Raw genomic sequence first — 22,445 nt, forward strand, 5'->3', positions numbered from 1 at the left:
GTGATATCCAATCCCTCAGGCAATATTTAATTTTGTGTGCAATGTTCACCCAGCCATAGTGTTATTCGTAGTAGCTAATAATTCAGAATAAGAAGCCCACACTTAGGTAATAGAGGATTTGGCTCATTTTTACATCTTATTTCTCTCCATGTTAGTGAATATGTGGCTGTCTGAAGATGTGAAAATTAATTTAGTCTAGATTCAGATTTTACATTTACTCTGATATTTATTTGAACTCATAAAAAGTTTATTGACATAATTTAAAAGGTGAAGAACTAAAATGCATTCCAAATATTGACCAAGAGACTGTGGGAAGTAGCTTAGAGATCTTTCCATCAAAATCGCTGTTACACACATTGCCATATCCTGCTCCATAAAATCATATCCCTCCTCAAAACCACACCCTTCAGGTGGCAAATTTATGGGCTGATTTACTCTGCAAGTTGCCACAAATGAAGATAAATTAAAGTGAAATGCAGCCAACTAGAAGGAAGAGATATAAATGTACAAACAGGCCATTTCTGCTAGAGTCTCAGGCATTCAGGAAGTTCATAATCTTCATACAAATATAGAAAAGTTTTTATTGAGCTATATTCATTTGAATCCACTCTCTTCATTTTTAATTCTTCACATCAAGCCTGCAAAAGAAAAAAAACACTAGTTTTCTCTCCCCAGCTTTATTTTAAGGCATGGTAAACAAATAAAAATCATATATATATATATTTATGGTATTCAGCATGATACTTTGATATATGCATGCATTGTGAAATAATTAAACCAAGATAATTAGCATATTCATCACTTTACATTCTAACTTCTTATAAGAACATTTAAGACCTATTCTCAGCAATTTTCAAGTATACAAGACATTATTATTACCATTATCATTGTCACCATGCTATATATACACCAGATCTCCAGAATATAGTCCTCTCATATCTGAAATTTTGCACCTTCTAATCAACATCTCCCCATTAACACAGTCCCCTGCAACTACCATTCTACTTTCTACTTCTGGGAGTTCAACTTCTTCAGATTTCACACATAAGAGAGATCATACAGTATTTGTCATTCTGTTTCTGGCTTAGCTAATTTAATACAATGTCCCCTACGTTTGTCATGAGTTTCCATGAGATACTTTTAGGGACAGGTTATAAATCAATCTGATTGGTACAAGCCAAATGGGACACAAGACCCCATTTTCACTTGGAAATTTCATCTCAATTCCATGAATGTAAAACGAACTATGGGTAGAAGGTGTGACCATCAACTTCAGCTCCAGTGATTTAAATAATTGCAAACTAAATTAGAATGGCTTCCTTGTGAAGATTTAGAGTGTAATGCTAATCTTATGACCATAAATTCCAAGACCTTTGGTGCCTGAGACAGATTTGCATTCATGGCTCCATTCTGTCACCCCCCTCTATATCCATTCCTGCTATGTAGTTTCCTACCATTGTGGGTGGGATATAATTTCTCATGCTTGAGTTTGCCCATGTGACTTACTTTGGTCAACAAAATGAGGCAGAAGTGATGATGTTCTAAGCCTACACGCCAAGAAATTTCACATGCTTTTGCTTGGTCTCTTGTATTTCTGCTGTAACAAGGGTATGCCCAGGCTAGCCTCTGATCCCAAGAGAAGGATGAGAAACAAGGAGATCAGAGCAACCCTAATTGTACAGCCTCATGTAGTAGAGAGCCCCCAACTGACCTGAAGACTCATTAATATTTCTGGCCAAGATTAGCTGAGCCCAAACAAATTATCTAGAATTTTTAAAAATGGTTTTTAAATATTTATTTTTTAGTTGTAGTTGGACACAATACCTTCATTTTATTTATTTTTATGTGATGCTGAGGATTGAACCCAGGGCCGCACACATGCGAGGCAAGTACCCTATCACTGAGCCACACCCCAACCTCTGAAAAAAATACTTTTAAAAAGTGGTTTTTAAGCATTGGATTTGGGGTAGTTTGTCATGAAGCAATAGTTAATTGACATGTGCCATTTTTTTGCAAAGTTCTTGTAATGCAAGGATTCTTGAACATCACTGATACATCTGTTTTCTGTTAATCTTTGGTGTCTTTCTTTGTGTGTTTTACTTATATAAATGGGATAAGTATTTTCTAAATTGAATACTCAAATTTTTTCATTACCAATAGCTGGAAGGAATAAAAACTCTGCCAACAAGGGTCCTCTCCCTGCTAAGGTAAAAACTATGGCTTCATACTCTCCACAAAGCCCAGTTTTCTCTACTTCAAAGGCTGGTGAGCCAAATACTCTTATTTTTTTTAATCTCTCTTACAGCTAGTGGGAGCCATGAGTCCCAGGTCTGGCCAGTGAGTCCTGAGGAGAAGTCTATTGCAGAGATCTGTTAGAAAGCTTTGCTTTCCTGTATATTTCTTTATAGATCACAAAGCCCCTTGTGTCATTGAACATTTGTAGCACTGCTATGATGCAGGATGTGGTGTATTCATTGTTAAGATGAAATACATAAAGGTTCCAAAAGCTAAGTGACTAGCTCAAAGTGTCATAGCTGACAAATGGAAAAACTGGAATTTTAATTCAGTTGTCCTGACTCTGAGGCTCTTTTTACTCCACTGACATGGAAGGTTTGGATGGTTTGGGAACCAGAGGGAAAGGTAGAGAGATATTAATAGTTGCAAAACTGAAAATGCTCTCAATAGCAGTTGACATAGTCCCTTGTATTTCTCTAGCATTTTATTTTATTTGCTTATCTTTTATCTTAATGTGGTAAGAACACAACATGAGATACACACTCCTAACAGATTTTTGGTTATACAATAAAGGATTGTTGACTTTAGGTTCAGTGTTATACAGCAGAACTCTAGAGTTTATTCGTATTGTTTGACTGAAACTTTATACCTCTTGATTTATAACTTCCTTTTTCCTCTTCCCTCTGCCCCTGGCAACCATCATTCCACTCTTTGATTCTATGAGTTTGACTATTTTATCTACCTCATGTAAGTGGAATTATATGGTGTTTGTCCTTTTGTGACTCTGCCTAATGTCCTCCAGGTTCATCCATATTGTCACACAGTACAAAATGTAATTCTTTTTGAAAGCTGTAGAGTATTCCATTGTACATTTACATCACATTTTCTTTATCTATTCATCTGTTAATAGATATTTAGATTGCTTGTTTTTAAGCAATTTTTGGTGCATGCTAGTCACCGAAAAAAAGTAAAATACCATCATCTCCACAGTCCAGGGTTTCCACAGGACATATGTATCATTAACCAGCAATTTCAAAGCCTCATCCTGGTGCACCATGCCAGCCCCATCTCTGACCATTCTCTCTCATTCACCTGTACTCTGAGTTCACTGGACCACTTACTTAATGCTTCTTTAACACAAGAGCCATCAGGCCTCCCCCTCTTTGCTTATAACTTTGGACTAAAATCCTGCCTCCTCATGACTCTCCATGTAACATACTGGATTGTAATCATTTGCTTATATGCATCATCTCACTCCTAACATGGTTTCTTTTATAGCTCTCCTGCCACTAGGCTGTGACCCTGTGTAGGGTCTAAACATGTTCTATTCATTTTTACATTCCATTGCCTATCATGGTACCTGCCATATAGCAGAGACCAGGGAACTGATGATTTGGGCCACTGGAAAAATGAGAACAGAAAAAAGGCTGAAATTGTAGTTACAGCCAAACCCACATTCTTCAATGTGATGCAGCAGGAATGAGCAAGAGGTTCATAGATGCAGTAGACCAGAAGTGCTGATTAATGTGCTGGGTCTCCACTGTGCTGTCAATTTTGCTCTAGACCCTAGCCACAGTCCCATCATGGCCACGGTATGCTCTATTCACTTTACTGCTGTGGTCACTGTGCTGGGTGACATATGGCCCAGTCTCCCTGGCTAAGTAAGAGGCCCATGACAAGGTGCCCTTGAAGCTGAGACATTCCGTAGGCTTCTCTGACCAGCATAAAAGGGGTGATGATCCATAGCAAATTGTCACTAAAGCATGTTCTGTGAGGTGTGATTTCTCTCCAAGAAATATTCAGACTGGGAAGCACTATCTGCAACCCACAGATCAGTGCCATTTATATGGCAGGATTGATATGTACTCTGAACTAAGGTAGATAAAATTGTGGCTATACTGAGAAATATTACTTATGCAACATTAGCTGTAGGGGATCTGGGCTCTTCCCCTTTACCCAAAGTGCCCAAGGGCCAAAGATACCTGTCAAACTCTGACTAAAGATGGGAACTCTGGCAGTGTTGTCAACCTGTGGCTTCATATGGGGGTGGAAAAAGAGCTGATGGTGACTATACCAGTCTTGAACACCTACTATGTTCTGGACACTCCACCATGGATTTATACAGTTACCTCATTTGATCTAAAAAGTGAACCTGATTCTTCCTCCTAGAAGAAGCCAGACAGGAGGCAGTGGATGAAAGAGAGAAAACATTGCAGTTATCCTGTAGATCACACTGTGCCTCCAGATCCCTTTTCCTCTCCTGGGTATCAGTAGAATTTGAGATGTCCCATCTTGAACACTGGACTCTGCTTATGGATAAGCTTATGGATAAGGTCTTATATAATCCAACCTGGAGTACAAAGCCACAGAGGACCAGAATCTCCAACCCTGGCCTCATGGGAGTTGGCATATGCTAGGAATGCCTGGAAGATATCAGAAGACAGAAATTCAGGAATCCAGAGACCTGAGCTCCCTGCTCTGCGTCAGGGCTCAAATTTAGAAATGGAAATCAATGGGAAGGGATCCAGAGCTAAAATTGCCCATGCTGTAAAGCACACTTGTTTGTTGGGGCATTGGAATGCAAGTGTGTTGGGCAGTCTCCAGGGCCACATTGATTTGCTGCCTAGACAACAGCTGTCAGCTATTCTCCTGTGCCCTGTCCTTCTGTATGGGGGCATTTGTAAGAAGGATGGGGAAAGTGAGGCACCCTGCTAAAAAGTCACTCACCAGTTACCCCACAACTTTTACACCCAGATTTTTTTTAAATGGAAGCCCAACCTCTAGTTTACTTCTGGGCAAGGGACACTTTGGCTGGTGCTAAGATAGGCTAAATTTCCCCCTTGTGTCACACCACATCCAGCCTGAGGAGCATGTGATGTTTACGCCTTGCCATGACCCATTTATAGCTGTGTTACTCATAGTCACTGTGGCCCTACATATATCATGTGGGAAACGGAGTCTTCTCAACACTTTGATCTTTTAACCAGACACTGCATTTGGTCTTTTAACCAGACACTCAGGGGGCGGTGCAACAATTACTTCCTCCTATGTGGTGCTAAATCATAAAGCCATAAACACAGTGACACTCAAAAGTAGTTGGGAGACGGGCAGTGTTTCACACTCTGTTTTCATTTGCAGTGGCCCACCACATGCCCAGAGAAAACCAGTGAACACTTTGAAGTTCGATAGAGGGCATCAGAAATAAAGATAAGAGCCTGGCATTTGTGGAGCCCTCTAGAGGTTACAAAGCACATTCACACACATTGTCCTATGTGATCATTACAACTACCACCATGAGGAAAGTGTTAGGGAATATCACACACACACACGGTCATAGAGACAAGACATGTACAGTTTGGAGTTACGCTCAACTCCAAACCCAGAATTCTTTCTTTTATCCAAAACAGCCACTAATAAGATCAATGAAACAAAATTCTGAAAAATTAGAAAATTTTTTCCTAAGCTATGAAACATGCACCAAAATTGATTCTGGCATATCATGAAGCCTTTGGTGGCAACAATGATAACTGAATTGTTTCTACCAGTGACTATTTAAAAACAGAGAAGATGAGAGAGGCTTGAAGAACAAGACATTTGTTCTGGCAAAATTCTTCACCTGAAATCCAGAGTAAAGTAGCATTGTGTGTAAGACATGGAGAATTTGAGTGACATCAAGGAAAAGGCAAATTACATATCCAGGTCAAATCTCATTAAAGTAAATTCAAAAGGAGCTTTTAAATTTTATTCTATTGATAGCATGATACATGGTCAGAGTTAGGGGCCACAGGAAGCTGAGACACAAACTTAATTTGGTTGGTGAGATCTTGATGAAGAAAGGGGCATCATCTAAGTTACCACAGGTAGCTAGAGAGTTTGTGGAAAATTTCTCTCCATCCATCAGAACATATTCCTCCCTGTTTTCAAAGGGGCCACTGACTTCATTGTGGAAATACTGACTCGAGATTTCCCTGGCAAAGCAGAGGTCAACAATATTGAGAGGTAGAAGAAGTGATAAGTTGAAGAAATGACTATCTTGACCAAAAGCTTCTGACTTCCCAAATACAGGAACATTCTTCTATGTTGTGTATACCTTAGCATTTGAATCCTAGATACAATGGTAATTATATGGGAAATACCCAGAATCCTCCTACAATTGTCTAGCAATGATCTGTGGTAGCCATGGGTTCTGGAACAACCAAATAGAAAACCAATTTCTTGACATAGTTAACAGAACACCTGAAAACAAATATAGGCCTCTCTGCTTTCTTCCAGAAACATACTCCTGGAAACCACATGGTCATACAGATTGACTCTGTTTTTATAATAACAATGATCATGATGAGTGGTTCAAATTCTCAGTATTAAAAAAAGTACAGCCTTTGATGTACCATCAAGCAAAGATATAACCATAAAGTTTTATCTTTCAAAATAGTTAAACTTATTTTCAAATATGAATGAAATTAGAGGGTTTTTATTGCTTCTCATTTTAGAAATTAAGAAATTTGAATCCAGATGGTTTGAGTCTCTTGTCCAAGATCATACAGCCAGTTAAAAAAATGGCTAATTCAGGAAGAAAAGTTGGTCTGGAGCTCTTTCCCTTACACTAAATTATTTTTCAAAATTTCTGTAAAATACTGACAGTATATTAGAGACACCAGTGGCAATAACTGATAAAAATAAATATATTGGTAGTGTATCAAAATTTTGATTTAAATATGTGTACTTGTTCTGTCCTAAGGAACACCAAAATTTAATCAAAAATGTTTCTTGTCTTCTTAGAGGCATTTTAAAAATATTTTCTAGATAGTGAGGCTCTAAGCAATTTAGCAAGACCCTGTCTCAAAATAAAATATAAAAAGAGTTGGGAATGTGGCTCAGTGGTTAGACACCCCTAGGTTCTATCCCTGGAACCAAAAACAAGCATATATAAATATATATATATATAAATATATATATATATATATATATATATATATATATATATATATAGAGAGAGAGAGAGAGAGAGAGAGAGAGAGAGAGAGAGAGGGGATATAGATAGATACACACAAATATCTCTCTCTCTCTCTTTCTCTCTCTCTCTCTCTCTCTCTCTGTGTGTGTGTGTGTGTGTGTGTGTGTATATTTTTTTTTCCTAGAGTAAAATGCTGAAATCTGACATGAACAGCATGAAGTGTTGGGGGTTTTTGTTTGATTGGGTTTTTGTTGTTGTTGTTGTTATTATTGTGGTTTTGATACAGACTCAACTCAGGACCTCTCATACACTAAGCATGTGCTTTACTATGGAGCTACAGCCCCAGCCTTTTGTTGAGATTCTTTTTACTATCTACAGCTTGTCCCCAACTTACAATGGTTCAACTTATGATTTTTAAAGGTGTTGCCTTAGGAGTATGTTAGGAGTTAGTAGAGGTAAACAGGGTAAACCATTATTATGGGAAAAGAAAGAGTGAATATGGCATTTCCTCATCAAGTCCAGACAGGGGAAAAAGTCATCTGATTCAATTTGTGTTCTTTGCTTTGATGATGCAAAAGCAATCACATTAAGTAGAAAATGTACCTTGAATGATGAATTTTGATTTTTTCCTGGGCTATCAAGACATGATATGTTCCTCTACCACCATGCTGGGCAGTGGAAAAATCAGGAACTCCCAATTAGCCAGGCTATGATGTGTGGTGGGCTAGGCATAGTAAATGCATTTTCAACTTTGGTATTTTCAACTTATAATGGACACAACCCCATCATAAAAAGGAGGACCTATATATAACCATGTATGGCTTTTATCTTTACATAACTATGAATATCATACATGCCAGCATATCCCCAAAGTTTTGTTATTTTGTTTGAGAAATACTAATTCCAACAGGTGATAAAAGAAGTTTCACTTTTGAAAGAAAGGGAGGGAGAAAAAAATCCTCTGTGGTCAGTTAAATTAGAATTGACCAAATTATACTATGTATATATATATGAATATACCATGGTGAGTGTGTGTGTGTGTATATAGCACCAATTAAATAAACAATAAATAAATAGAAGATGGACCAGTAGAGTAGAGGTAGGGGAACAGGGGAGGGAAAGAAGGAGGGGAAAAGGAAGTATTGGGGACAAAGTGGAGCAAATTATATTCCATCCATTCATAATATGTCAAAATGAACCCCAGTATTATATATAACTATAATGTGTCAATACAAACATTTTTAAAAACATACTTAGTTAAGGAAAGATAATACAATTTCTTAATTTTAGGGCTCCTTAGAGCTTTAGATATATAAATGTATATTGTGTGTATTAAGAGTAAGAACAAAGCCACATTTTATTTTCAAAATTTACTCCACCACTACATTTTCCCAGTTACAGTGTTTGCATTTTTTATGTCTCATTATTATGCCACAGTGTCTGTAGTATTTCATCAGGAGACTGCATCAGAATTTGCTTGATTGAAATCCTATTATTGAACATGTGGGTTTTCAATCAGTTTTTAAATCTTAAATAAACAATTTTTTCCGCATGAACATTGTCTTTTGGAAGGACTTCCATCAAGGCATACATAGGTTGGAAGAGATAAAAATCCACAAGGTGTGAGACTTTCTTCATTTATTAACCCCCCCATCCTCATCACCTATGCTACTATAGTGCCTGCTATGCGGGAGACTCTCAATACCCATGGAGAGAATGAGTATGTCTGTCTCATGATCATTTTCCCATTCATCTTTGGAATTTTCTAAGAGGAAAATTGTTAACTTTGTTTTCTTGAGCATCCCTTTGATTTCTAATGAGGCTGCACATTTTTTCATGCTTCTCTGCTAATTACATCCACTTTTGTGAATTGTGTGTTCATTTTCTTTAACTATTTATTTATTAAGGTGTTAGTGTTTTGCTTCCCAATTTGCATGGGCTCTTTATATAATTATACATTTCATGCAAAACAATTTTCTTGATAGGGTTTGCTATTTAATGTATTTTTTCCAAGTATAGACTTTTTAAAAATGATCAGCGTTTGGAGGGATTATTTCAATGGCTCTTATTTAAAAGCTTATCATGGAAGCTTAATGCTTTCATCCCACCCCCAATCATTCAACCATTATTTTTAAAGTTAGTTATAGCCAAATTCTATCTTTTGAAGATATCACCAAAGGACTTTAATGTTATAATCCTAAGAGAGTTAAGAAGTCATGAAAGGATATTTATGGAAAGAAAAGAAGCGTTGGATATTTGAGGTCTTGTTTGTAGCCTTTTTTATATAAATCACTCCCAGTGTTGTGGAGAATTTTCTTCTTTTTGAAAACCCAGAACAGGAGTTCAAAGTTGGCTGCACATTAGAATCACCTGGGCAGTGCTATTTGTTGTTGTTTTCAATCCTAAAGTCCAGGCTGCCCCAGACCAGTTATACTAGACTCTGGAGGTGCAATCAATATTTTTTAAAGTTTCCCAGGTGCTCTGGTGTGTAATCAAGGTTGAGAACCACTGGTCTAGAAGGGCTTCTCAGACTTCAATGTCCATGTGACCTGGGGATCCTGTTAAAATGCAGATTCTGACTCAAAACATGTGGAGTGAGGCCTGAGACTGTGCATGCCCAGCCTCCCAAGGAGCACTATTGATTCATGGACCATGTTTGGAGAATTCAAGGTTGAAAGTGGTGGTTCTCAATAGGGAGGGGGTTGCCCACCCCCACTCTACATTTGTTAATATGTTTAGGCATTTTTGGTTATTACAGCCAACAGGAGGAGGGTGGGCCATCCAACAATGCACAGAACAGCACCCACAACAAAAAGTTATCTGGTCCAAATGTCAAAATACTGATGTGAAGAAACACTGGTCCAGAGAGAGCTGTTTCCTGTGAAAGAAAATGCTCACAAACCTGAGCTAGTAAAGAGCTTTGTGTTCTGGTGAAATAAGTGGTTCCTTCTGGGAAACATTGCTGATAAACATATGATTTTCTGATCAACTTTAATGAGATTAAGAGATCCTTCAGGGATATTAGATTTACCTGCCTCACTAGATTTGCCTTGTAACAGAGTTTAATGATCACTTGTACCTGGTTTCACAATGTTATCTGACCACATTATTTCCTATTCCACATTTTTAAAAATTTCTCTTATTTATTTTTATGTAGTGCCAAAGATTGAATTTGGTACCTCACACATGTTAAGCAAGCACTCTACCACTGAGCCACAACCCCAGCCGAATTCCACATTTTTTGAACTGGATTTTTGAAGCTACTTGAAACAACTCTAAAATAAAGTTTTGACATGTGCTCACAATCAACTCATCCAGAAACAGCTTCAACATCCTTTGCCTTGCCGGTCTCTGAGCTATTTCCCAGATAGGATCCAGACTCTACATTCAGCTGGGGTTTTCCTGCATGCTCACTATGGAGATGTTTCCACAGCAGAAGCTGCCTTCACATGTCAGCTCTCCTGCTTTCTACCCGTGCCACCTTGCATCATGTGCAAGTTATTTAACCACATAAACCCCACTGTTTTTCTGATGGATATGAAAATAATAGTGTCAAGCTCATAGGATGGTTATAAGGATGACATATTCATACATTTAGCAGAGTGCCTCCTACATTATCATTGTGCACTTTTGCTATTATTCTGAGACAAAGGCCCACAAAAAGCTTATAAGTCAACACATTCCTTCCTCCTCCTCTGTCTTCCAAGTAAGATTTTCAGTCTATGTCATCTTAGCTTCAAGCTCTTCATGGTGCTTATAGTGGAGGGAGATCTAAATGGGTAGAGGAAAATTGAAAGAAATGAATTGAGTCTACATTACAGGGGAAAAGAAAGGCTTAGGGCTCAGTGTAAAACTGTGATTCTCAGAAAGAAAGAAGTGAGATTTGAGTTGAGGTAAAAAAAAATCTCTATGATAAAGGAATCTTGGGCTGATAATGAGAAAATTTTAGGTAGTTTTACATGTAACTCTTTCTTAAATATTTGCATCTGTTTTTGAGGTCATTTTTGGAAATAAATTTATATTTCTTTTTGGCTCTATACTTACATGTACTAAAAGGTCCTAAAGGTGAAAAACAGAATTCCTGTCTAATTGGATTGCACTGTAGGCCAGGAAACGTATTAGATACATATATGGTGGACAAGTCAAACAGGTTACTCTTCTTCATGGAACTTAACATCTAGAAGGAAAGTCTGACAACAACATAAGTGATGGCAATTCACTCCTCCATTGTGATAGGTGCTGCCATGATGGGACGAACACAGAAAACTATGAATACCTTATCCAGCTTAAGGGGCCATGCAAAGGCTTTTCAGAAACTGCATTTATTTAAACTGGGGAAAAGAAAGGCTTAGGGCTCAGTGTAAAACTGTGATGAGACCTGACTCATGGGTAAGAGTTAGCCAGATAATTGGTAATGGAGGTGAGAAAGATTGGAAAAGAATTTTCTGGGTGTTATGGTTGAGATATGAGGTGTCCCCCCAAAGCTCATGTGTGGGCAATGCAAGAAAATTTAGAGATAAAATGATTGGAGTATGAGAGCCTTAACCCAATCAGTTTGTTAATCCCCTGATAGGGATTTGCTGGGTGATAATTACAGGAAGTAGGGTATGACTGGAGGAGGTGGGTCCCTGACTGTGGGGTTTGTATCTTTCTGGTTTATAATTTGTCCTTGATGGGCAGAGCCCTCTTTCTGCTTCCTGGTGCCCTGTTCTCGGCTGATTTCCTTGGCCACACTCTTCTGCCATGATCTTCTGCCTCATCCCAGGCCCTGAAGAATGGAGTCAGCCATGGACTGAGGCTTCTGAAATGGTGAGCCCCCAAACAAACTTTTCCTTCTCTTAAATTGGGTATTTTGGTCACAGCAGTTAAAAGGCTGACTAAAACACTGACTGAGCAGGTACAAACGCCTAGAGTCAACGTAGCACCTCCATGAACTGAGAGAAGTTCACTAGGATTGGAGCAAGGTAAGTCCTGGGTAGAAAAAAAATGCAGGATGAAAAACTCCTGGTTGGTCTGTATCATTTAGTGCACACCCTAAGGGTAATGGGGAACCACTGAAGAATGTGCAGTAGTGCAGTGATATTATCACTTCTGTGGGGGTTTTGTTGGGGAGTGGATTTAAAAAGCAAGTGAGGAAAAGCTTTGAGGGGTGAAATTCACAGGTAACTTTGGCACTTGTAGGACCTCAGTGAGATCACCTGTGTGACAGCAATAAGCATTGTGAATAATTAGAGTTTGCCAAACTTCATTTAAGGTCATCAAACATGAAAAATTCAGCACTTGTCCAAAGGCTTTTGCTTGAGAATTGAGAAAGGAGGTCCTTATCTATTGGTAAAACTCCTAGTGCTCCTCAACGAAGAGTTTCAGTTCCAGATCGCAAACTTCCATGGAGAGCTGAGGAAAATTTCCACAGGCCTCAGAAGTATTACTTGGAGCAAGTAAATACAAGATAATTGGCAAGTGACCAGACTGTTATGGCATGCAGTGGGAACTCAGACTGAGCTCTTTCCTGTCACTTCAAAGTATTTTGTGGGCTGGGAAGACTTTGACCTTAAATAAAGTAGAAATGAACAGTCTCTTGGATCCCATGGCTTAATTTATTGAACAGGGGAAATAAGCCTTGTGAGGGAGACAGATCCGTTCCTAACAATTTAACCATTAATAAAGCCCTACTATAAATGGAAGTCAGGAGAGAAGGTAGCTTGTCAGAGGGCAAAGGAACTGGCCCCATTATACAAAATAGGTCAGGCAGGGAAAAAGTTGTTGTGTCTCCTGACTAGTTAAGTTGATCAGAGATGACAGGCCTTGTCGGTTTTGAAGAGATTGAAAAAGGATAGAGAATATACAAGAGGTTTCTTTCTTGCTGTGTCCTTTCTCAGGAGATAGCTGTTTCAAAGAGGACCTGAAAAGGAAAGCACTGATAATATTTATCACAGATTTTAAGTTTCTTGCTTGAAAAACTGTGTTTTTGTAGGCATGGGTGTGTGTGTGTGTGTGTGTGTGTGTGTGTGTGGAAACAAGTTTTTCCAAAACAAAGTTGCTTCTTCTAGGGAGTTCCTGGGGCTGGATAATTCTCTTTCATTTAGGACTAATGAAATTCCAACCCCTAAGGAGAGTCTTCCCTTCCATTGGTTTGATTTGGGTGATACCCTCTGCTTTTTTCTTGTTGTTCAAGTTTTTGTCCTCAGAAATGAAGAGAGTGGGGAACCCACTGCATATGGAAATAAGCTAAAGAGAGGAAACAAAAGTTAAAATGTGTCCCTCAAATGCTGGCTTTTTAGTTCACCTCTATATCTGCTTCCCCCCTGAAACATCTCCTCCCTAATAACTCAAGTAAGCAAAGGAAACACTTTTCCAAGTGATCAGAGTATGCACTTTGCTTGTTTGTCATCTGGTTTGTGAGAGAGTAGCATCAAGGAAACTGACTTTGTTTGGAAATAATCTTTCTAATCTACCCAAGATAAACAGCATTTGATATTTTAAGTACATATACGAAGTTGTGGTTGGTGAGCATCTATAAAGGTGAAAGAAAAACAAATACTGAAGCGTTATGGTTATGTGACTTCAAGCAAACCTTACATCCCTGGACCTCAAGTTTCTCATCTGTTAAAAAAATCAGAGAGGTAGCCCCCAAGATGTTAATAGGACCAACTTGTATAATCAATAGAACATTACAAAAATGACATAGTATGTCTTCCAAGGCTAGATCATAAAATACTTTGCTTGCTTGCATTGCATTCTCTTGGATCACTCACTCTGTGAGAAGCCAGCTGCCATGTTGTGAGAACACTCAAGCAGACCAATGGACAAGTCCTTATGGGAAGGCACTGAGGCCTCCTAATTACAGTCATCACCAGGTAGCTAGCAATGAGAGTGGGCTATTCTGAAAGTAGACTCTCCAATCTTAATCAAGGCTTTAAATGACTGCAGTCCCAACTGATATCTTGACTGCCACTTCATGGGAGACCCTAGGCTATAACATACCTAAGCCACTTACAAATTCTTGACCCACAGAGACTGTGAGATAATATTTATTGTTCAAGTTGTTAAGTTTGGAGTAATTTGTCATACCGCAATAGATAACTAATAGACCTGCCTTAGGCTAAGTCCATTCCTTACATGTTTATGCCAATGAATAGATGTGATCGATAGGAATCATGAAAAGTTGGCATTTCATTTGACAGGTCAAAAACTGAATCCAAGCTGCAAGGTAAATACCTTGCAAATGCATTAGGCATTTCTAAAATGGACAGAAAAAGTGAGTAGCCAGAATCTAGAGAAGTAGCAACCTGAGAACCGATGGGTTCAGCTTTATGGGAACAGGTCACAAAGCAGCTTTGTGGCTGACCTTGAACCAAAGCTTATAGTGCAACAGCTCAGTACCCAACAATTTGTTCTTAGCACATTACACTAAAACACAACCCACTTATGTTTACACACTCAGAGACTGATCTTGTTAAAAGAAACTCTAGTGAAATAGGGGCTTACTTAGTATTCCCTTTAATAAATCACTCCAAAGGATATGACTGAGATTATCTTGAGGGAAGAGCAGCCTTGGCAGGTTTTAGAGGGAAATGAATTAGGATAGAGGTTAAAAGTTACTGAGTTCATAGTTAAACCCAAAAGATTCTTCAGAGTAATGGATATAATCTGGGAAGCAGGGAAATAGAGAGGACCTTTGTATTCAGCTATAATGGCATTGATGGTCACCTGACCTGTGAGAATGTGACTCTTCATATACTGATGGATATAGACACGCATCACAACACTGAGGAAGTACAGAATATTTGTGGGAACTGGCATGTCTTTAGTCCCCTTTAAGACCAATTTGGCTACTCCTTGGATTCATATGGCAGTCTGCATAATCCAGTATCTCTTTCCTGTGCTCTATCCTAAACAGAGGCTGTGGCACCAATGAGTTACCCTACACATATGTGCACATTTACACTACATGGCTTTTCAGGAATGCTTGGCTGTTTTCCACATTTGGAGACTTTCATCCCAAAGAAAGACATTCAACCAAAAAAAAAAAAAAAAAACTTTCACAAGCAAGAAAGATTTCACTCTGGCTTGTTAAGGGAAGATGTGAGAAACACCCTCTAACTCAGCCCTTCTCAGCCCAACCTGCACATCAGAATTACCTAGAAATTTTGTGAAACATTCTCATGCCTAGTTCTTTCTGTTCCTCTTTCAAAGAATTCATTTGTCAGAAGTGGCACCCAGGTAAGTCCACATGACTCTCTAACGTAGTCACTGTCAAGGACAATGTATCTAATTGTATTCAGCATTTTGCTGCTGCCTAACTCTAGGACTAAAATAATTAGAATAAAAATGAGCAATTCTCACCCTAAATCTCAAGACTAGACAAACCAATTGTTTAGAAACTGGCTAGTTCTTGTGTCATAATATTTGAGAAAAACTATAAAGTTGCCTAGCTGTGATCCTTTGGTCCTGTCTGCTCTTGGACTTGAAAAGTGTACAAATTTAGAATATCTTTTGTGTTTTACTTCTACTACCTGTACATCCATAAAAGCATGCTGGAATGAAGATTATCAAACCCAGCTTTTTATCTCAGCATATATTTGAAACTTGACAAGGCCTTCCTTAGAAATATTTCCATAAAGATTGGAAAAATGATTTCTGCTCTTTCTTCCCATTCATTACCTATAGGAATCTCTCTGTATTATTTCTTACAACTGCATTTGAATCTAAAATAATCTCAAAGTTAAAAAAAAGTTTAAAAGGAAAACTCAATGATAGGCTAAATTGGATCTATGGGCCCTATTTTGACAGCCCTGGGACTATAACAGTATTAGAATTAATAGAAATTAATGTTGTATTAGTGTTTGAGTTAGCTCTTTTTGACACTGTGACCATAATGCCTGACAAGAACAATTTAAAGGAAGGAAAATTTTATATTGGCTCATGGTTTTGGGTGTTCATGGTCAACTGACTCCATAGCTCTGAGTCCAAGATGAGGCAGAACATCATGGTGGAAGGGTGTTGCAGGAAAAGGCTGCTCAGCTCATGACAGCCAGGTTTCAGAAAGAATTCTGCTCACTAGGAACAAGACATAAACCCCAAAGGCATGCCTCAAGTGACCTACTTCCTCCATCCACATCCTACCTGCCTATAGTTATTCAAATTATTAATCCTTCAAATGATTTAATTCACTGATTAAGTTACAGTTCTCATAATCCGAGAATTTCACCTCTAAACATTCCTACATTGTCTCACACATGAGCTTTCAGGGGATACCGCTTATCTAAAACATAACTGTCAGTGAGGTTAAGTGACTAGTTGGTAAGTCAATGCCATTGACAAAATTCTTTATCCTGTACATTAGGATTGTCCCTTGTAATTTGCACAACACATTTCATCCCCATGGGAGCTGTCCTGTCTGCCATGTGGAGAGTCTGCCTGGGGTAATGATTAAGAAATCTGCCTAGATTTGACTATTGTCTGCCCCACTGTCTAGTTGTACAATCTTGGGCAAATTCATGTAACTGCTCTGTGCCTCCATTTTCTCATCTGTATAAATTGGAGCTCCTATATGTACAAACCCATTTAAGTCTCATAAGATAAAGTGCTTGAACAATGTCTGACCCTTGGAAAGACTATGACAAGTATTTGTGATTATTGCCTCGTTGGTATTTAGTGTGTCTGAATTTCAGCAAAGAAATCTGACCAACTGTCTCACTGTACATTCAAACACTAGGTAAAAACTGTGGAGTGGGTGATAGCATAGTTATAGGATCTTTGAATGCCCAGATCTAAACTATCTAGATTGATGTTTGGCTCTAAGTCAATGGTTCTCAAAGTATGATACCCAAACCAACAGTAGCTGCAGCCCTGGAAACTTGTTTCAAATGCAAATTCTGGGACAACCCCAGAACAACTGACTCAAACCTTTGGGGTTTAACCCAGCAATCTAAGCCGAAGTCATCCCACCAGCTGATGTTACTGCATGGAAAACTTTGAGAATCATTGCTCTAGACCTATCTAAAAGGTTTCCTTCACAAAGGCCCACAGGATGCTGTCCTTGGTGCTGCCCTGTCCCTATTCTACTCAAGATCTCAAGTTAGGGAGAAAGCTTCTTAAATTGGCAGGTCATCTATGCAGTGCCAGCCTGGAGGAACAACTACATGATTGGATGCTAGAATGTAAACCTGTAATGATCTCCATAGGTTGAAAGTGCTGGCCAAATTTTACAGAGTTGTTTTGGTTTTTAATAGAGATAGCTTTCTTTTTTTTTACCTAACTCAAATTTGTTGGCATTTTTAACTTCTACATGATTGGTGAAGTTGTCAGCAGTGATCCAAGCCTCCATGTACCATGGCCCAAGTCCACACCATGGTAAATGCTACAGAATTGCAGCAAGCAATAGAAGGTTGACCCCAACTATATAAGCAAAGCCCTGACTACCACCTCTTGTTATTTTAGGATTTGATTATCTAGTGAGAAATAGTACTGCTCAGAAGAGGAAACCATGTCTAGACTCGGGTATGAAGGGTTAGAAGTGGGGTAGTGGTGGTGAGGAGTTCCAGAACTTGATGCAGTGGCATTTGCCACCTGTGCTGTAGTACTGGAGTATTATTAGCTGTTTTGTCTTATCTGGGCCATGAGCTCCTCTTCCTATGCACTGGGAGCTGGTGCAGCCAGGGGCTCTGAAACCAACTGGGTTGGTAGGGTGGCCCGCTCCTGGCTGTGAAAGCATGTCTATAATTATTCCATAATTGGATTGTATTTGGGTCATAATGACTTCCAGGCTGTCTCCCCTGACAGATAACAAGCAGCAAAATTTGTAAATGATTCTTCAGGGAGTACAGGACACCTTTTTTTTTTTTTAATTTTGCTATTGGTGATGACAGGGAGCTTTTCAGAATAGTTGACCTGTAGGGTGATGATTTAGGGGCATCTTGAAATGAAGTTTTCCCAGACATGTATTTTTTGGCAGGGGAGGATTACATGGTAGCATTTCAGCATGATTTCCAAATCCTAGTGCAAATATATATATATTGTATGTGTTGTATTTATATGTGTATAAAGATTACACTTAAGTATGATTCTTTTAATTAGGCAGTGAGGGTTGGGGGTGGAACTCAGTGGTAGAGCACCTACTTAACATGTACAAGGACCTGGGGTCAATGACCCTCAGGGTGACAAAATATTAAAAAATGAAATAAAATTAGGCAGCAGGAAAAGAGCAAATAAAAATAAAAATTGAGACAATACATTTCCTTTGGAATTTATCTATAAATAGAGATGAGTAAGTTAATCTTGGCTATCTTTCTATGTCAATGAAAAAAAAAAATGTCTTCCTGGATAAAAGGAGAGCCATTATCTGGTCAATTCTGGCCCCATGGAATGGGTTGTAGCTAATCCCGCTCCTTGGCTACTATAGTTGCAAACTATGTAGTGATCTTTTTGTATTGGTTAAAAAGGATTGCTTCCATTTTCTATAAATGAACTCAAATAAGCTGATGTCACAAATAAGCTTAAAATTAGCTTTCTCTGGAGGGAGATAATAGTATATGACACAATCATAAACTATTGTGAAGCTGGAAGTCATGTAAGAATGTACTATAAATTCAATTTCTGCCCTCCTGATCTCACAGAACTGCTGGTGGGCTCAAAAAGAGAATAAACATGGAAGTGCTTTGGAATTTTTAATATCAATTTCAAGGACTTGTTCATGTTATTGCTACCACAGCCCCTATGTAAAAGGTGTGATTTTATTTATTTCATAAAACTCTAAGTAAGCATCTGTTTCCTCATTGCCTTCCTCCTGATGCCCCTTTAAGTAGCCATTTCACAAAGTCTCCAGACTCTCATGTTTTCTGGCACCTGTATTTATTAGTAACTGCATACCTGTTTACTCTTATTTCAAAATAGACATCACTTAATTATTAAATTAAGCAATGTCAGAAAAAGGGAGAGAACACTCCTGAAGGGTAATAGTTGAAATTTGGATGTGGATATAGCATAAGACAGGACAGGATGTCATAGAGAAGACACTTCTGGGTATCTTGACAAACACAGCTCTCATTTTATTTCTGGACCACATGAAAGATTACTATAAAGATAAGCTGTCTCTTTTTGGCCATCAAACCCATCTGAAATGTTCGGGAAAATGGTGTATGAGATTCACTGTTTGACTTTTCCCTGACAGGAGGGGTATGGCAGCTTCATCCTCCAAGTATTTCTTAAACTGATTCTCTTTAGAGAAAAATCAGAAATCACAAACCAGATGCATTTGATGGATAAAAATTGGGGAAAGAGGAGGAAAAAATCCCTTGAAGTCTCCAAAACATAATGAAAATGCTCAAGTGAAATGCTTATAATTCTGCTGTCTCAAAACAAGGACTTTGGAAACAAGAGCTGCTGCAGGTTTTGAAAACTGGAACTGCAATGCCTCCTCCAGGAGAAAGAGGACACCTGCAGGTCAGAAATCACCTCACCAACTGGTGCAAACTGCAGTGGCTCAGTGTAGGTGGTGACTGAGAAACAGGTCTTCCTGGATGCTTGCAAGTGTTTCAATGAGCTCATATTAGTCACCAATAATTAATGGATTTTAATTTTCAGTGCACTTTCTTCCCATCCTCTGGGGAAATATGCAGAGCTAATCTTTACACAGTATTTCATTTATAAACCAACCAGTTCTCAGCCTTGAAAGAAAAGGGCAGAGTGCAGAAGGCATGGGCACATTGCGGGGACAGCAAAGGGGATGAACACTTTCTGGATGCTGGCTTGGCTCATACCAGCTGAGGCAGCTGAGTCACTTCTCTGTCTTTATGGTCCCCTCTCATGAATTGGCATTATTATTCCTATTTCTATATTTAGCTCAGAGTGATCAGGAAGTAGACCAAGGTCACAGAATTATATGTAACAGCTGAAAGTGGATTGCAGGTGTGTTCCTCTCTTCAGTATATCCAGTGTCTAGTGCCTGCTGTCAGGTGGGCAAAGCTGTGGCAGGAAGCCTATCCAAACCACCTCAAACAGTCTGTCAACTCTACTGTGATCACCCTACTCCCTCCTGCAGAACTCAGGTTCCAAACCCTTTTCAATTGTCAGTACCCAATGAAACAGAGACAATATTCAAAATGAAAACTGTATGCCTTCCCTAGAAAGTTATGATATAAAACTGGGAAATAGAAGACTGGGATTTTTTTTAGTTGTAGATAGACACAATACATTTATTTTGTTTATTTTTATATGGTGCTGAGGATTGAACCCAGTACCTCACACATGCTAGGCAAGTGCTCTGCCACTGAGCCCCAGCCCCAGCCCAAGAGACTGAGATTCTAGACTGGTACTAATCTTGACTCAGTTGTTCCTGAGACTCAGTTTCTATTGCTAATAGATGAGGGATTTTAAATTCTTTCTTATTGTAACATTCAATAGTTAATAATAGTAATAGCCATTATTATGCTGAGAACTTTCTACAGCCTATGTAATTCAATGTTTTTCAACCCACCATGAAGTATGACAACTACAAATGTCTTCAAACATTCCTAATTGTCCCTTGGGGGGAGAAGAATCTAAACCCCATGAGACAGGTGAAGGAACTGAGGCACAGTCATTATGTAAAAATCAGAGACTAAGGGAATAGCAAAGCCAAGACCTGAACTTATGTGTGAATCTTCTCTCTTCAGCATTTCATTCAGTAGAATACCTAGTTTTCAACATCCTATCTGGAATCATTCTTTGTTGCCTATATTCAAAGGCTGTACCTTATCATTTCATCCCTGCTTTATCCACAATGTGTTAATGTCTCAGTCCTCACCCAATTAGTATGTGAATTTCTTGAGGGGCATTGTCCTTTATCACCTATTTTTTTTCATCTTGAAATATTGGAGATTGAATCCAAAGGTACTTTACCACTGAGATATATCCCCAGCCCTTTTTATTTTCTATTTTGAGATCTTGCTGAGGCTGGCATTGAACTTGTGATCCTCCTGCCTCTGCCTCCTGAGTAACTGAAATTACAAGTATGCACACTACACCCGGCTCTCACATATTTTTAATGTCACCATGACTGACACGGTAGGTGCACACATACTCACTTAATAAATGAGTATATTTATTCCAGTACTTTAATCCCTCCCATTTATATATAGTTCATAGAGTTAATGTACATTGTGAAAAAAAATGTTAATTCAGCCAAGGTAAATTCCAACTAGCCCACATACAAAATTACTAGTAAATTAAAATCGAGTCTGAATAAATGGATGTTTGAACACTCAGGATTTAATAACCCTGTGTGGTAAGATTTTAGGAACTAATTGTCTGTGAAACTAAAGGGCAGCCATGATTCCTATCATTTGTATTAAAAATTGGGGGTCAGACAACAGCTAGGCAGCCAAACGTGTATTACTTGTTAAGGATTCAATTGCACCGTGTCAGGGCAGGTCTTCTGGGGTGGAAGAAGTGCCATTGTCCTTCCTACAGAAGTTATCCAATGACTTTCTGGCAATAGGGAACGCTTGCTTTCCACTGTTTTTCCAGCAGTCCAGATGAATTGGTCTGAACAGCCTTTGCGCCATCTGCCTGGACGAAAGAGACTTCAATCTGTCGACTGCTTAATAGAAATTTCCCTCAGTAAGAAGCCAATTGACCAACCCTGCCTGGGACTAAACCAGCTACCACCTTGCCATCTGCATAAAGCTCTAAACCAGAGGGTGTGGAACGATGAGTTCACCAGCAGGGAGTGGTGGCAAGGGAGTACAAGTTAAATTTGCAAGTCTTGATTTGCTCCTCGTGATTCCTTCTTCTCAAATGCCACAGCATGTGCAGGGAGTTAAAACGAGCAGCGTTGTCACGATGCAGCCAAGCCTGATTAGACAGCCTGGAATTCATTTCCCCAGTTTTCTGCGTGGGTTGCACACAGCATGAGAGGGAATAAGAGAAAAGGCTTCATGGCTCAGAGACGGCTGCACCATAAACGACAAAGACGCACCTGACAAGCCCTTGCTCATCCTGGGAGCCAAGGCAGGCTCTGCAGAGGCTTGGCAGTTTCTGCTGTGGTGGTGTTGGCACTGGGCACAACCCACACCAGCCTCAACATGACCATAGTCTCCTCTCTTCTTCCCCCTCCCTCATTTCTTTCTCTTTACCTTTCTCATAGTCTCTCTCTTTTTTTCCTGCTTTCTCTGATACAAATGGGTATTAAGCCTTTGTTTTTTCAAGATTTTTAAATAGAGAAAATTATTTGTGCTTCTTTGTGATGTTTTTCCCATTTAACTGTGAACCAGGG

At 38.9% G+C, this 22,445-nt stretch overlaps 1 protein-coding gene across 2 annotated transcripts in view; it reads right to left on the reverse strand.

The window, feature by feature from the left end:
- Window positions 1-206: 206 nt before the first annotated feature.
- Window positions 207-22,445, reverse strand: part of Smpx (small muscle protein X-linked) — a 53,139-nt gene continuing 30,900 nt past the window's right edge. Inside the window, exon 5 of one of the 2 annotated variants that reach the window (XM_077107246.1) lies at window positions 207-638. The gene's annotated coding sequence lies outside the window, so the exon portion shown is untranslated. Of the gene's footprint in view, window positions 639-12,802; window positions 13,092-22,445 lie in introns of those variants that run through there. The other variant, XM_077107247.1, reaches the window with a different exon arrangement.

Source organism: Callospermophilus lateralis, chromosome X, assembly GCF_048772815.1.
Source record: "Callospermophilus lateralis isolate mCalLat2 chromosome X, mCalLat2.hap1, whole genome shotgun sequence".
Lineage (NCBI taxonomy): Eukaryota > Metazoa > Chordata > Mammalia > Rodentia > Sciuridae > Callospermophilus > Callospermophilus lateralis.